The sequence below is a fragment of the Phocoena phocoena genome, chromosome 15 (assembly GCF_963924675.1).
Source record: "Phocoena phocoena chromosome 15, mPhoPho1.1, whole genome shotgun sequence".
Taxonomy (NCBI): Eukaryota; Metazoa; Chordata; class Mammalia; order Artiodactyla; family Phocoenidae; genus Phocoena; species Phocoena phocoena.
Window position 1 is genome coordinate 73740290 of NC_089233.1, and position 13494 is coordinate 73753783.

Consider the following 13494-nt stretch of genomic DNA (forward strand, 5'->3'; position numbering starts at 1 on the left):
GGCTGTAACCCCAAGAGAGGGATTTCAGTTTCAGACCGTGGTGGGTGGAAGTGCAGGAACAGATCCCCAGGAAATACCAAGCCTCCTGCAATATTCCTGGTTTTTAAATGTAGCCTTAATGTGATTCTTGCATATTGGGAGTAATAAAAGTGTAGGCGATGTCTGCTCAGAACACACTCCCCGATTCAATTTCCACTCTGCTCGTGAGCATGTTGTTAAATTGTCTGGTCCCCTGGGTTAAGAACGCTGGATTCATAGTCTGCTAGAATCAGAAGGCCAGGAGAGGTGATCTAGTGCAGAACTTTCCAAATTCTTTGACGGCGGCCCACAAGAAGAGCTAAAATTTACATGGTGACCCAGGACCTGCTCCAGCACATGGGCACACGAAGGTTATAGGAAACTATACTCATCCTTCTCCATGCTCTGCTATTCACACTCTGCTATTTTCTATTTCCTTTTTTTAAATGATGGTCACAACCCCCAACTTGATCGTGTGACTCATTCAATGGGTCTCAGCTCACAGTCTGAAAGTCAGCAGGTCTAACGCCTTCAATTTACAGACTGGGAAACTCAGGGGGACCCAAGGAGGGCCAGTGACCTTGCTAAGGTAACAGCAAGTTAGTGGTAGAGTTCAGGGGAAAGGAACTTCCACTTTCCTTCCAGAGTGGATGTCTGGGAGCCTGGGAGTCCAGGGGACAGCAGGGAGCCTTTAAGTGGAGGAAATCCAGCATCAAGGCCAGCAATTTTGCTATAGTGTCCTATGTGCTCCACTAAATACTCTCTCCACCCCTGCCCTGCCAAGCCAGCTCCTATGTCATCAGGCTGCCCGTCTTCAAGATGCTTATCGCCAGCTGACAAGAGGATATTCATTTGTAGGTTTCCTTGTTGTGTATACCACCCCTGCAGTACCAAAAATGTAATCTGCATGAGAGCAAGGACCTTACTGTATGGTTCTCTGCCATGTCTCCAACACCCAGAAAGGTGTCTGGCACATAGTAGATGTTCAATAAATCTTTACTGAATGAATACAAGAATAAATGGAGCAGCTGGCAACTGGCATCCAGGTTTTGATAAAAGTAAATCTCAGACCACAGCCAGTTTACACAAATTATTGTGTATTAACAGACAGCAGAAACTAGTCATACAAGCCAGTCTGGAAGCTTAATGGACTGCCGGATCCTTGTCCTTTTTGAGGCTCAGAAAATGCTTTGCACAAAAGGCTCACGGGGGCAAAGGCAACAATATTCCAGCAGCAGGTTTGTCTAACATCCATGGGGTCAGAACCAAAGCCATTTAGGGATCAGATTTAGGATGGTAAAGGGTGCCACCCCCTAGATCAACTCTGTCCAATAGTACTCTCTGCAAAGAAGGAATCTTCTATTCTGTGCTGTCCAATACACTAGTCCCCAGCCACATAGCTGTTGAACACTTGAAATTCAGCTGGTGTAACTGAACTGAACTGAATTTTCGATTTTGTTTAAACTTTGGTTAGTCCGCAATGAAATTGAAATAGTCACAGTGTGGCTTGTAGCTATTGTATCAGCACAGCCCTGGATTCTTAAACCCTGTTCATACAAGCTCAGGGAGCTGCTGTAAAATATTTTCTCCAATCCGCTTACCTTGAGTAGCACTGACGTCACTGAAGAGCACACATTCTAACATCCACTTTGCTAATCGTCAGCCACGACTTTCACCAATGACCGCTTATGTCTAACATTCATGGCGTCAATTAGCAAAGTCTCTGGTATTGATCAAAGTCATTGCCTCTGGAGTGTGGTCTCTGATTCCTTGATGGGGGATCACCTGTGGAGAATAAATTCTTGATTAGAACAACTGGCCACCGCTAAAGTGGAGACTGAAATTAACTAATACAGTCAGCCCTCGGTATCTACGGTTCCACATTCGCAGATTCAACCAACCGCCGATCGCAAACTTAATACCGGATCCAAGGTTGGTTGAATCCGCGGATGCGAAACTGTGGATCTGGAGGGCTCCCTATGGGACTTGAGCATCTGGGGATTTTGGTATCCACAGCGGGTCCTGGAACCAAATCCACACTCCCCCACCCCCAGCCCACCCAGGATACTGAGGGACGGCTGTACATTTACGTGCCCCGTCTCTGCAGAAGTAGCAGAAACATTTAACAAATTTTAATGTAATTATGGTTGGTGATAACGTCATGAAGGACCTGAGAGGGTGAACAATGGGAGAAGGTTGTGGTTACGTCCAGCTTCCCTGAGTAGGTGATGTTTGAAGTTGAAGATTTTTGAAATTCAAGACTGAGAAGGAGAAAGCCAGAGGAGGGCAATTGGTGAAAGCATTGCACACAGAGGTAACTGCAAGTGCAAAGGTCCAGGGGTTGCCCTGGTTCGGTTTAAGGAACAGAACAGAGGCCAGTGTGGAAAACAAGTGAGAGGCCAGAACTTTCTGGCTGTGCAGCGACGACAAGGAGTTTGAATTTTGTTTCCCATCCTTTGCTTGAGACACTGGCAGGTACTGGGTTAAGCAAAGCACAGAAGAAGCCAGAGATTTCCAGTTGAAATGAAATCCTTTGTATATGCTATCTGCTATGGGATCCAATTCAGTATCGATCTTCTCATTTAAAAAATAATAATTTCCATCAGCTTGAGGCCAGAATGCCCCAGGAAGCCTCATGTGGTTTGCCAACTGATTCACAGAATGAAATCTTATCTAAAAATCTTTTTATTTTACGCTATTAAGGACACGGGAGGGAGCAGCAGAGTAAAAAATTTCCCTGCCAGGATAATGCACAGGGTCAGCTGGAAGTGGCCCCAGGGCTGCCTTAAAAAGATTGTCATTTGTGATTTCCCACTATTTTGTTTTCTGCTACCAGTAATTGAAAACAATTTTTCTTCCCTTCGGGTGAAGTTTACGGATTAACCCTTCTTTATCAGCACTTTAGATCTTTTTTTTTTTTTTGGCGGTAAGCGGGACTCTCACTGTTGTGGCCTCTACCGTAGAGAAGCACAGGCTCCGGATGCGCAGGCTCAGCGGCCATGGCTCACGGGCCCAGCCGCTCCGCGGCATGTGGGATCTTCCCGGACTGGGGCACGAACCCGCGTCCCCTGCATCGGCAGGCGGACTCTCAACCACTGCGCCACCAGGGAAGCCCAGCACCTTAGATCTTTATTGGTGATTTCTTCCCAGGGCTGGCATCACCCCCAGGTGCCCTTGGAGGGTGGGAGGTGCTCACATTCGTCTCTGCTGCTCCTCCTGGCGACGGGCAGCAGGAGGCGGGGGCTGAGAGAAGGAGGGGGTGCAGCCCGCAGTCCTGAGACTGGAGGCATCTCCCGCACTGACCACGTGATAACCCAGGGAAAGGCCGACTCGAAGGGATGCTCAGGTCTCGCAGCAAGTGGTCCACTGTGCAGATACAGAACTGATCAGGAAGAGAAAACCATCAGCTGTCCGTGGGCCAGAAAAGAGGTGTCTTCCCTCCCTCTCTCCCTCCCTCGCTCTTTTTCACTTCCTATAAAGATAATAAAGGGCTTTTATTTCCATGGTACAAGTTCTATACTCTCATTAGAGAGAACATAGGAAGTGCAGCAAGCCACTTGACTTTTTAAATTCAAGACTGAGAAGGAGAAAGCCAGAGGAGGGCAATTGGAGAAGGCATTGCACACAGAGGTAACTGCAAGTGCAAAGGTCCAAGAAATGAGCTTTGATGCTCTCTGCTCCAGTCCCACTGGCCCCTGGCAGGTTTTTACACATGTGAGCACTTACTGCTCCTTCTACCTGGAACCTTCTTTCCCCAAATATCCTCACTCCCTCCTCTCCTCCCCATCAGCTGTTACCTTCTCAATGAGGCTTCTCATCACCCCACCTGAATTCAAACCCCCCACCCCAAACCTAGCACTTCCTGTCCCCCTGTCTGGCTCTGTTTGGCTCCCCCAAGCACGTGCCAAGCCCCAACCTGCTCTATATTTTCCTTAACTTAGGTGTTCGTTGACTGTCTCTACCCATCAAGGATTTTTGCAATTTTTTATGCACTGCTTTTTTTTTTCAGTGCATAGAATAGCGTCTGGCACTCAGTAGATGCTCAGTAAATATTTGTCAATGAATGAAAGAAGCAGGTAGAAAAAAAATCACCCACACTTCTCCTTCATAGTCAACCACTGATAGTATTTTGGTGTACTTGCTTACATTGTTTTGGTATATATTGGCTTTTGTTTTCATTTCTGCTGTGGAGTCATCCTGTACACAGGGATTAGGTTATCAAGAAAAATGCCTCTGGAGAGAAACTGCAAAAATGCCCATGAAACCTGCTAAATTGCTCCCAAATGGTTTTGTCTACACAGGGAGTACCTGGCTTGCTTTTAAAACGCATGTTGCCTGGAAATTACATATCTTGAGCTGCCAGACTGTGATGCTAATTCAGGGGGAGATGCTCTCAGGAGAACTGGGACCGAAAGCTGTCCCCCCAGAGTTTCACCTCCCACTCCACACTCAGTTAATGGCAAATTGTCATTAAATCAGAGGAATTGCCTGCACTCTTTAAATAAGTTTTTTCTCTTTCCTTTTTATTTATTTATTGATTGAAGTATAGTTGATTTAGAGTATTGTGTTAGTTTCAGGTATACAACACAGTGATTCAGTTATCTATGTGTGTGTGTATATGTAGATATATACTCTTTTCCATATTCTTTCCAGGTTATTACAGAATATGGCATATCGTTCCCTGTGCTATACAGTAGTCCTTGTTGGTTATTTTATATGAAGTAGTGTATATATGTTAATCTCAACCCCCTAGTTTATCCCTCCCCCGCTTTCCCTTGGTAACCAAAAGTTTGTTTTCTATGTCTGTGAGTCTCTTTCTGATACATGCACCCCAATGCTGATGGCAGCACTATTTACAATAGCCAAGACATGGAAGCAACCTAAATGTCCATTGACAGATGAATGGATAAAGAAGGTGTGGTGTATTTATACAATGGAATACTACTCAGCCATAAAAAAGGATGAAATGATGCCATTTGCAGCAACATGGATGGACCTAGAGATTATCATACTAAGCGAAGTAAGTCAGACAGAGAAACACAAATATCACACGATATTGCTTATATATAGAATCTAAAAAAGATAAGATACATATGAACTTATTTGCAAAACAGAAAGAGACCCCTTTTTAAGAGAATATAGGTGACTTTACTTGCATATAATGGGCGCACATGCAGCTCCCTCGTATACAACTCCAATTTCAAATTATGCTTTTTCACTGCATTATATTGTATTCATTTTCTGTGTTATTAAAAACTTCATGAATATTACCTCTAAAGGCTAAATAGTCTGCCATCAAGTTATGCCCTCATCCTGTATCCTGCTCAGGCCATCCCATATGCCTGTACATTGCGATTGTTTCTAATTTTTCAGAATGATGAATAACACAGAAATGAACAGCTTCATGTACTATACTCTTGCTGGATTTCAGATTCTTTCCTTGGGTCAAAATCAGGGAGATTTCTGCAAGTGAGAGAATTGATGTCAGTAATCTGACAAAGTGAGTAATTGCAAGAAAGAAAATTTTGTCCTAGAGGTGGGATTCGAGATTGCAGCTCGGAACCATGCCCTCTAGTTGGGAGGGCATTCCAGGGAGAAAGGAGCCCAGGGTGAATTGGAAGGAAAGGCAATCTGAGCACTGGGGAGGAGCCAGGTGGAAGTATAGGTCACAGAGAGATGATATTAACCAAGATATACATTGGAGCAAATAAAGAGGAGTAATAGTAATGTTAAAAATAATAGCATCTAAACTGACTGAGTTCCTGTGAAGTTGCAGGTACTGTTCTAGCACCATCTGACCATCGTCTCTAAGCCTTTAATGACCAGTAAGGAAGGGATCCTTCTCTTCCCTTAGCATCATTACAGAAGTCAGATCGAGGCTCAGAGAAGCTGGCTGATCCGCTTAGCATCACACAGCTGGTAAGCAGCAGTGGCAATGTTTGAACTCGGGATGTTGGGCATCAAAGCTCATTTCTATTTCTGTAGCACCTTAAAAATCAGAGTCCAGGTCAAAAGGATCCAAGGTGGCAGCCGGGAAGACGCAGAATGGGCCGCACCTGAAGGTCAAGAATAGGCTGGCAACACAAGCCTAAATGATACAGAGACGCTGAGAGGTGACATTGACACAGAGGCCTCTATTCCTCTGGTCAAAGGGCATGGCCTTGGCTATGGTAATTGCCAGGTGTGTGACCATGGCATGGGGTCTTAAGATGACGTCACCTTGGTCCACCCTACTCTCTGCCCAAGAGGCCCACCTGCATGGACTCTGCCAATGGGCTCCCACAGCTGGGTGGGATCCGGTTGGATTCGGCCAACGGGGAGGCTTAGCAGGATGGGAGGGAGACGTGAGAGTGAGGTCAGGAGCTCTACTCTGCCTCCCCCTACCCAAGGTCGTGGCCCTGCCATGTGGCCTCTGCACACGGCTCTCCATCCAGGTTCCCGTCCCTTCTCTTCCCCTCATGTCTCCAGGCCTTGGGGTGACAAGAGAACCCCTATGTCAGGGGCACTATGCCTTCCGGTTTCCCTCCACCCTGCCCAGCTTTGTATAATAAATAGAAACCTCCCTTCAAAGGACCCTCTTTAATTATGTCCCCATTTCTTCCTCAGACCCTGACTGACACAGATCTCTCTTAGCTTCCATATCCTCAGCTTTCTAAGCCCAGACTGCAAACTGGTGGACCTCGTGGGTTGAACTTGGGTGTCACGCCTGCTGACTTGACCCCTGCAAACTTTAAACATCGGGAGAGCTCCTGTGAATATGTGTTCACACAGAAGTTTAGATCTGGCCACACAGGGCTTCCCCTCACGTGGAGCTGTGGCCTCCGCTGCCTTTTTAGAAGCTTGACCCGAGCTCTCCCAGGACCACCCTCCCACCTAACCCACCTTTGCTATTTACATTACCTGCCTGGCTCCGTTAGGCATTGAGTTTATGACCTCTCAAATCTTCCAGACTTCACCTGCCTTTAACCACGGGCCTGCTCGTGAGAGAAACCAGAACCAGGATCCTGTTCTCGGGTTTGGGGGGAGAGCTCGGCTGGCGTCAATATTGGAGGGGATGGAAAAGCAGTGCTGGCCCAGGAGTTCGCGGCTGGGGTGGGTCCCAGGGCGGGAGGCGGGCTGTGGTACAGATCTGACCGAACGAGAGAGACTGTGGGTGAAGCTAGTTAGATTTGGGAACAGCGGCCTCGGGAATCAGCCGGCGGTAAGAGCTGAGCGAGAATGTGAGAGCGGCTCATTGAAAAGTCTCTACGATATTGAGTTTAGCCAGCACGAAAGAATCAGAAGGCTCTGCACTAGAGGTCACCTTTGCCTTCCTCTCCGGGGTTTCCGATGGAGCTCTGGGAACCAGTAAAAGGGAGAAGATCAGGGCCCTTGACCTTCTGATGAGATGATGCTGCAAGATCCCCCCTCCTCCCCAATTTGCTTATCAAGTTTACCAGCTTACTCTCAACCAAGTGCAAGGTTAGGCCTGCAGAGAGCTCCCTTCACGATCAATAAGCCAAGAAAGTTCTCTGGAAGGTTCCCAACACACACACACACACACACACACACACACGCATACACCCCAAATCCCAGCACAAGTGAGAGCTTACAGAGAGCATGGAGAGAGAGCAAAGTATCCCAGTTCAGGCTGGGGGTCTCACCACGTGACAGGCCTCACTGTGCTGGTCCTGAGTTGGTACCCACAATATTCTCACGTTCACTGTTCAGGGAAAGTTCAGTTTTGCAAGCACCTGGGGGACACTTTTCCACCTTGGGGTCTGCAGTATGATAGGGTGATCCATTAACATCTGGGAGTCAGACAGACTTCAAAGCCAGGCTACCTCTCAAAGCTGGGTGCCTTTAGCAATGTAATTAACCTCTCTGAGCTGGTTTTACTCATCTGTAGCATAGACGCCGGTCATCGTAGCTGAGTCCTTGATGCTCAAAATGTGGCAGAGGACCAGCAGCAGAACACTGCCTGGGAGTCTGAAGAAATGCAGGACCTTGGACCCCAGCCCAGACCCACCGATCCAGAATCTGTGTTTTCACAAGATCTCCAAGTGATTTGTATGCATGTTAAATTTTAAGAAGTATTGATTGAACTCCTAGGGCTTTTGTGAAGAGGACATGCAATTCATTGATTAGACACATTTCCTGAGCACTTACTATGTGCCAGGCTTTGTGGCAAATGCTGGGAGTACATCAGGCAACGTGATCCGTAAATCCCGGCTCTTCTGGAATCTAATCTCTACAGGGAGAGACAAACAGACAAGATACACACATAAAAACATAAAACATGGGATATGATAGAGAGGGTTGAGCAGAAAGCAGTGCTCCCAGACAGGAATTGGCAAGAAGGATTATGATGGTGGATAGAATGACAAGAAGGTGACGATTGAGCACCTCACCTGATGGAGGTGAGGAAAGGGGCGACCTGAAACGTACGTGCAGAGACGCTGCAGCAGAAGTATGCTTCACGTGTTCGAAAGATCAGCAAGTGATTTTTTGAAAGAGCAGGGTGACTGAAAAGAAAGTGCTAGAAGATGAGTTAGGAGAAACTCGAGGTCAGCGGCAGATGACGTACGACTTTAGAAGTCGCCAAGGACCCTGGCTTCTCCTCCAGCGAGCAGGGACCCACTGGAAGGCGGAAAAAGAGGTGGCAGCAGATGGTAAGGAGTCAACCAAGGGTGACACCATTGTCGTTATAATTGTCGCTGTTACTCAGAGGGTGTGGAAGCAGGTTGGACTCACACCAGAGATGTCAGGTTCAATGTCCCTTCTCTAGAATTCCTTCCCTGAATGCCCAAGTTGGATGGGGTGCAGCCTTCCAAGCACCGACAGGCTTCTGAAATCTCTTGGGTGGGGCTGGGGTGGGGAGCTGGCCGGTCTTATTCACAGTCTATCTCAGAGCCGAGCACCGTACTTGGCACCTAAGAGGTGCTTAATAAATACTTGTCGGTTAAAGGAATGAATGTATATTTACAAAGGCCTGGGGGTGTGGAAGGGCAGGTGTGCTCAGAAAGGGTGAGAAAGTGGCTGGTGAGGAGTGGCGGGTATTGTTAGAAGGAAACACCTGAGCTTTGTCCATTCAAGGCGCCCTCTGGAGCCTGACACCCAGGAACAAGAAGAGGGCCCTGGCCGGCCCTGGTCACATGGCTGGGAAAGGTGACCCAGAGGCCACAGGGACTCTGTGCCAAGAAGTCCTGGCTTTTTGTGCTCAACTTGGTGAGGCTTCTGCCCTCCAGCCTCGGGGCCACCATACGCCTTGGCCAGGCTCCTCTGCAAAGCTTTCTCCCCAACAGCGATGCTCGGCTCTGCTCGCCGGAGGATGGCCACTCGGAGAGCCACGTGGTGGCACTCCGAGAACGTAAGTGTGTACATGCTCTCGGACAGGGCAACCTGCCCCACGGCGAAAGCCCAGAGCAGGGATCCTCAACCAGGACAGTCTTGTACCCTAGGGGACACGTGGCAATGTCTGGAGATGTTTTTGGCTCTGATAATTATGGGCAGGGGGGTGCTACTGGCATCTAATGGGTAGAGGCCAGGGACGCTGCTAAACACCCTACAATGCATAGGACAGTCATCCACATCAGAGAATTATCTGGTCCAAATGTCAATAGTCATTATTGTTCCCTAAGGAGCCTTTTGGGGCTTTTTTTCTAAGTGCCCACCCCCGTGAAATTTTAATACCACAGGGATACTGTATATACTATATGAGTTTATGTGCTGTAGGTATAGCTGTGCTTTATACATAAAAAGAGTTAAGATTTTTAAGCATCCATTGACAGATGAATGGATAAACAAAATGTGGTCTAGACCTACAATGGAATGTTCCACAGCCTTAAAGAGGAAGGGAATTCGGACACAGGCTACAACACGGATGAACCTCGAGGACATTATGCTAAGTGAAATAAACCAGTCACAAAAAAACAAATGCTGTTTGATTCCATTTATGAGGTACCTAGAGCTGTCAAACTCATAGAGACAGGAAGTAGAAGGGTAGTTGCCAGGGGCTGGAGGGAGAGCAACTGGGGAGTTATTGTTTAATGGGTATAGAGTTCCAGGTTTTTTGTTTTTTGTTTTTTTCTTTTTTGGCTGTGCCGCGCAGCTTGCTGGATCTTTGTTCCCCAACCAGGGATCGAACCCGTGCCCCTTGCAGTGGAAGTGCGGAGTTCTAACCACTTGACCACCGGGGAATTCAGTTTCAGTTTTACCAAATAAAGAGGGTTCTGGAGATGGTGGTGATGGAGGGCAACAATGTGATGTACTTAATGCCACTCAACTGTATGCTTAAAAAAAGACGGGGGCTTCCCTGGTGGCGCAGTGGCTGAGCGTCTGCCTGCCGATGCAGGGGACGCGGGTTCGTGCCCCAGTCCGGGAAGATCCCACATGCCGCGGAGCGGCTGGGCCCGTGAGCCATGGCCGCTGAGCCTGCGCGTCCGGAGCATGTGCTCCGCAACGGGAGAGGCTACAACAGTGAGAGGCCCGTGTACTGCAAAAAAAAAAAAAAAAAAATGGTTAAGATGGTAAGTTTGTGCCATGTATATTTTAGCACAAAGTTTTAAAAGAGTTATATTTTTCCAGCGCCCCCAAGAATCAATTCTTGCCCCCATGGGGAAATATCACACCTATTGAGAACGCGTAGTCCAGTGAGGTTCTTGTACAGGACACACACGTTTGGATATATGTGTCAGCATGGCTTGAGGAGATGGGACCTGAGTGTTCCTCCCCGGTGACTGTGGGAGGATGGTGGCCGCCCTGCCGTACAGGACGGAGGTGCTGATGGAAAGATGCTCGAGGTCAGAGACAGCCTGTCACAGGTGCTCCACAATCATAGTCTCCAGGTTTTCAGAAAATCCATGAGCAGCCAAAATGGCTCTTTGCTTCCTCTAGTTGACAACTCAACGACAATTTCAAACCGACCTCGGGACTTCCCTGGCGGTCCAGTAGTTAAGACTCCATGCTTCCACTGCAGGGTGCAGGGGTTCGATCCCTAGTCGGGGAACCAAGATCCCATATGCCGTGTGGCACAGCCAAAAAAAAAAAAAGAAAAGAAAAAAAAAAGAACCAACCTCTTCACTAGATGCCAGGTAATAATCCATGTCTCACTGCCCCTGCAAAAACAAGAGTCACTGTTTCTTGCGAGATTCTTTCTCATAAACAAGAATCACTGTTTCCAGTGTGCCTACAGTTTGTTTTCTTTCCTCTCTCTTACAAATTCCATTTTTGCCTTTGTTCCTTGAAGCCCTCTGCGAATGTGAGTCTTCCTCATGTGAGAATTAAACAGCAGGCAGCTCGCTAACTAAACGTCTGAATTATTCTTTGACAGTAAGGAAAATATGCCAGATACACACCAAGGAAGATTATGAGACAGTTACAGACAATGCCCCAGATGTGCATACAGCCGCACAGGGCGGTCTAAAATCACGCTGCAGTACCATTTACAGAAGTTGGAAATAGATGCACACGAAGGAATCACACACGTTTTGCCAAAACACGCATACAAACAGGGTACATTCAAACATGCTAAAGGGAGGAAAGGGAGTGGGGAGTGGAGATGAGAGGCACTAAATGAATTTCTAGAACAAGACCTGGACCTTGCATAACCAAGGATTATAATGTGACGAGCTGAGGAGGATGACTGATCCAGCGTTCCGAGCCTGGGGTGAAAAACAAAACGAACGAAAAGAGGGAAAGTAGTCGATCCCATAATGCCACATATATAATTTTAAAATTCATACCCACAAAGCAATGCTTGCATATTTTAGGCACAGTCAATACAGAATAAAAGACAAGAGCACAGCTGACAGCTGACAGTGGTAGGAGGTGAAAGTGGAGGATGGACTAAAAGTGAATAGACACAAAAATGAACAAGTCAGTCAAGGGCTGGGACTTGTCTGGACCAATTATGATAACATGTCATTAACTGAGGAGTTGGCTAATCCCACTCTCACCACCCAAGGAACAAACGAGCCCCACATAATCATAAAGCATCAGGCCTAATTCACCTGCATTAGTTAAGACTCTGTTACAACCAATTGATACCCACTGAGTTGGCTTAAACACAGACAGGGCCACTTTCTCATAAAGAAGCTGTGGGGTCTCCCGGATCTGAAGGCTCGTGGCAGGTGGGGTCTATGCCAGCCCAGACGCGGAAGGCATCGGTCTTGCTGTTTCTCTCTGAGTCCCTGCTTCCTTCTCTGTCTTTAGATCCACTTTCTCTGCTTCTACTCAGAGAATAATAGCCATTCCTTCTGGTGTATCCTCAAACCAGACCAACATGCCTCCATTTGCAAGAATGAAGAGCTTCATCAGTTGACCTGGACAGATTTCTGTGAGATATTCTTAAATAAGAGAAAAAGAACAAGGTGCAGAAGAGAGTGTGCAGATCCCATTTTTGTAAAACAAAGAACAGTTGGAAGAAATCCCAACCACTTGCATATATTTGCATGTATCATATAAACATAGGTAAAAATATAAGGACACATCAGGGTGTTTTGAAATGATACATTAAGGGGTGTTAACCTGGGCTAACCTCATGTTTGGTTACAGGGGTGATGCAGGTGAAAGTGGGAGGAAACAGGAGCAAGGGAACCAAGCACTGCACTAAAAACTGCACAATAACACATGTAAAATCATGTATAAAGAGGAGATTAGGCAGAAGGATAAAGAAAGAAAAAGAGAGTGCAAAAGAGAAAGACAGAAAAATGCATCCAGGCTGAGACTGAAATCCTTACGTCACATTCCAAATCCTTAGGTCACATTCCAAATTCCCAGGGAAGAACTCTGATTAGTCCAGTTTGGATCCAAGGCCACCTTTGGACCAATCAGCTGTGACCAGGAAGCAGAATCATTGTATATAAACATGTCTGTTCCCATTTCTGTGTGTAGAGGGGATGAGAGGAAAGGTCCAGTAACCTGGGGGGTGCTTGGGTAGCTAATCACATAAAACAAGTTTTCCACTAATTCTTTTTCTCTGAATTTCTAGGAACTTTAAGGAGAAGAGGGGCATGAACCAAGTAAGCTCTGCATACACTTTAGGAATTAACCAGGTGAGTGAGGCAGGGACAACATAGGCAAAGGTTCTGGGGCACAGCAGAGCATGGGACCATCAGGGATCTTTCAGTAATTCTGGGTGGCTGAGTGGGAGGGAAAACAGTGAGAGACAAGATGAGAGTAGAGACATAGGCAGGGGCCAGTGAAGGACCTTGGTCACCCTGGTAAGAGAGGAGGTCAGCAAGTTTACAGGATGGATCACATGGAGTCTGGCATGCCATTGTAAGGACTAAGCTTTTCCTGGAATGAGATGAAAGCCACTGGTGGGCTTCGAGCAGAGGTAGCACATAGTCAGACTTAGGTTCTAACAGAAAGGAGGTGCCACTGATATCTGCTCCCCAAACTCAGCCAGGCCATACAACAGACTGATGTATGTTACTTCTTCTCTGGAGCAGTTTCTAAGGTAAGAATTCAGCCCATCACCCCGAAATACAGCAG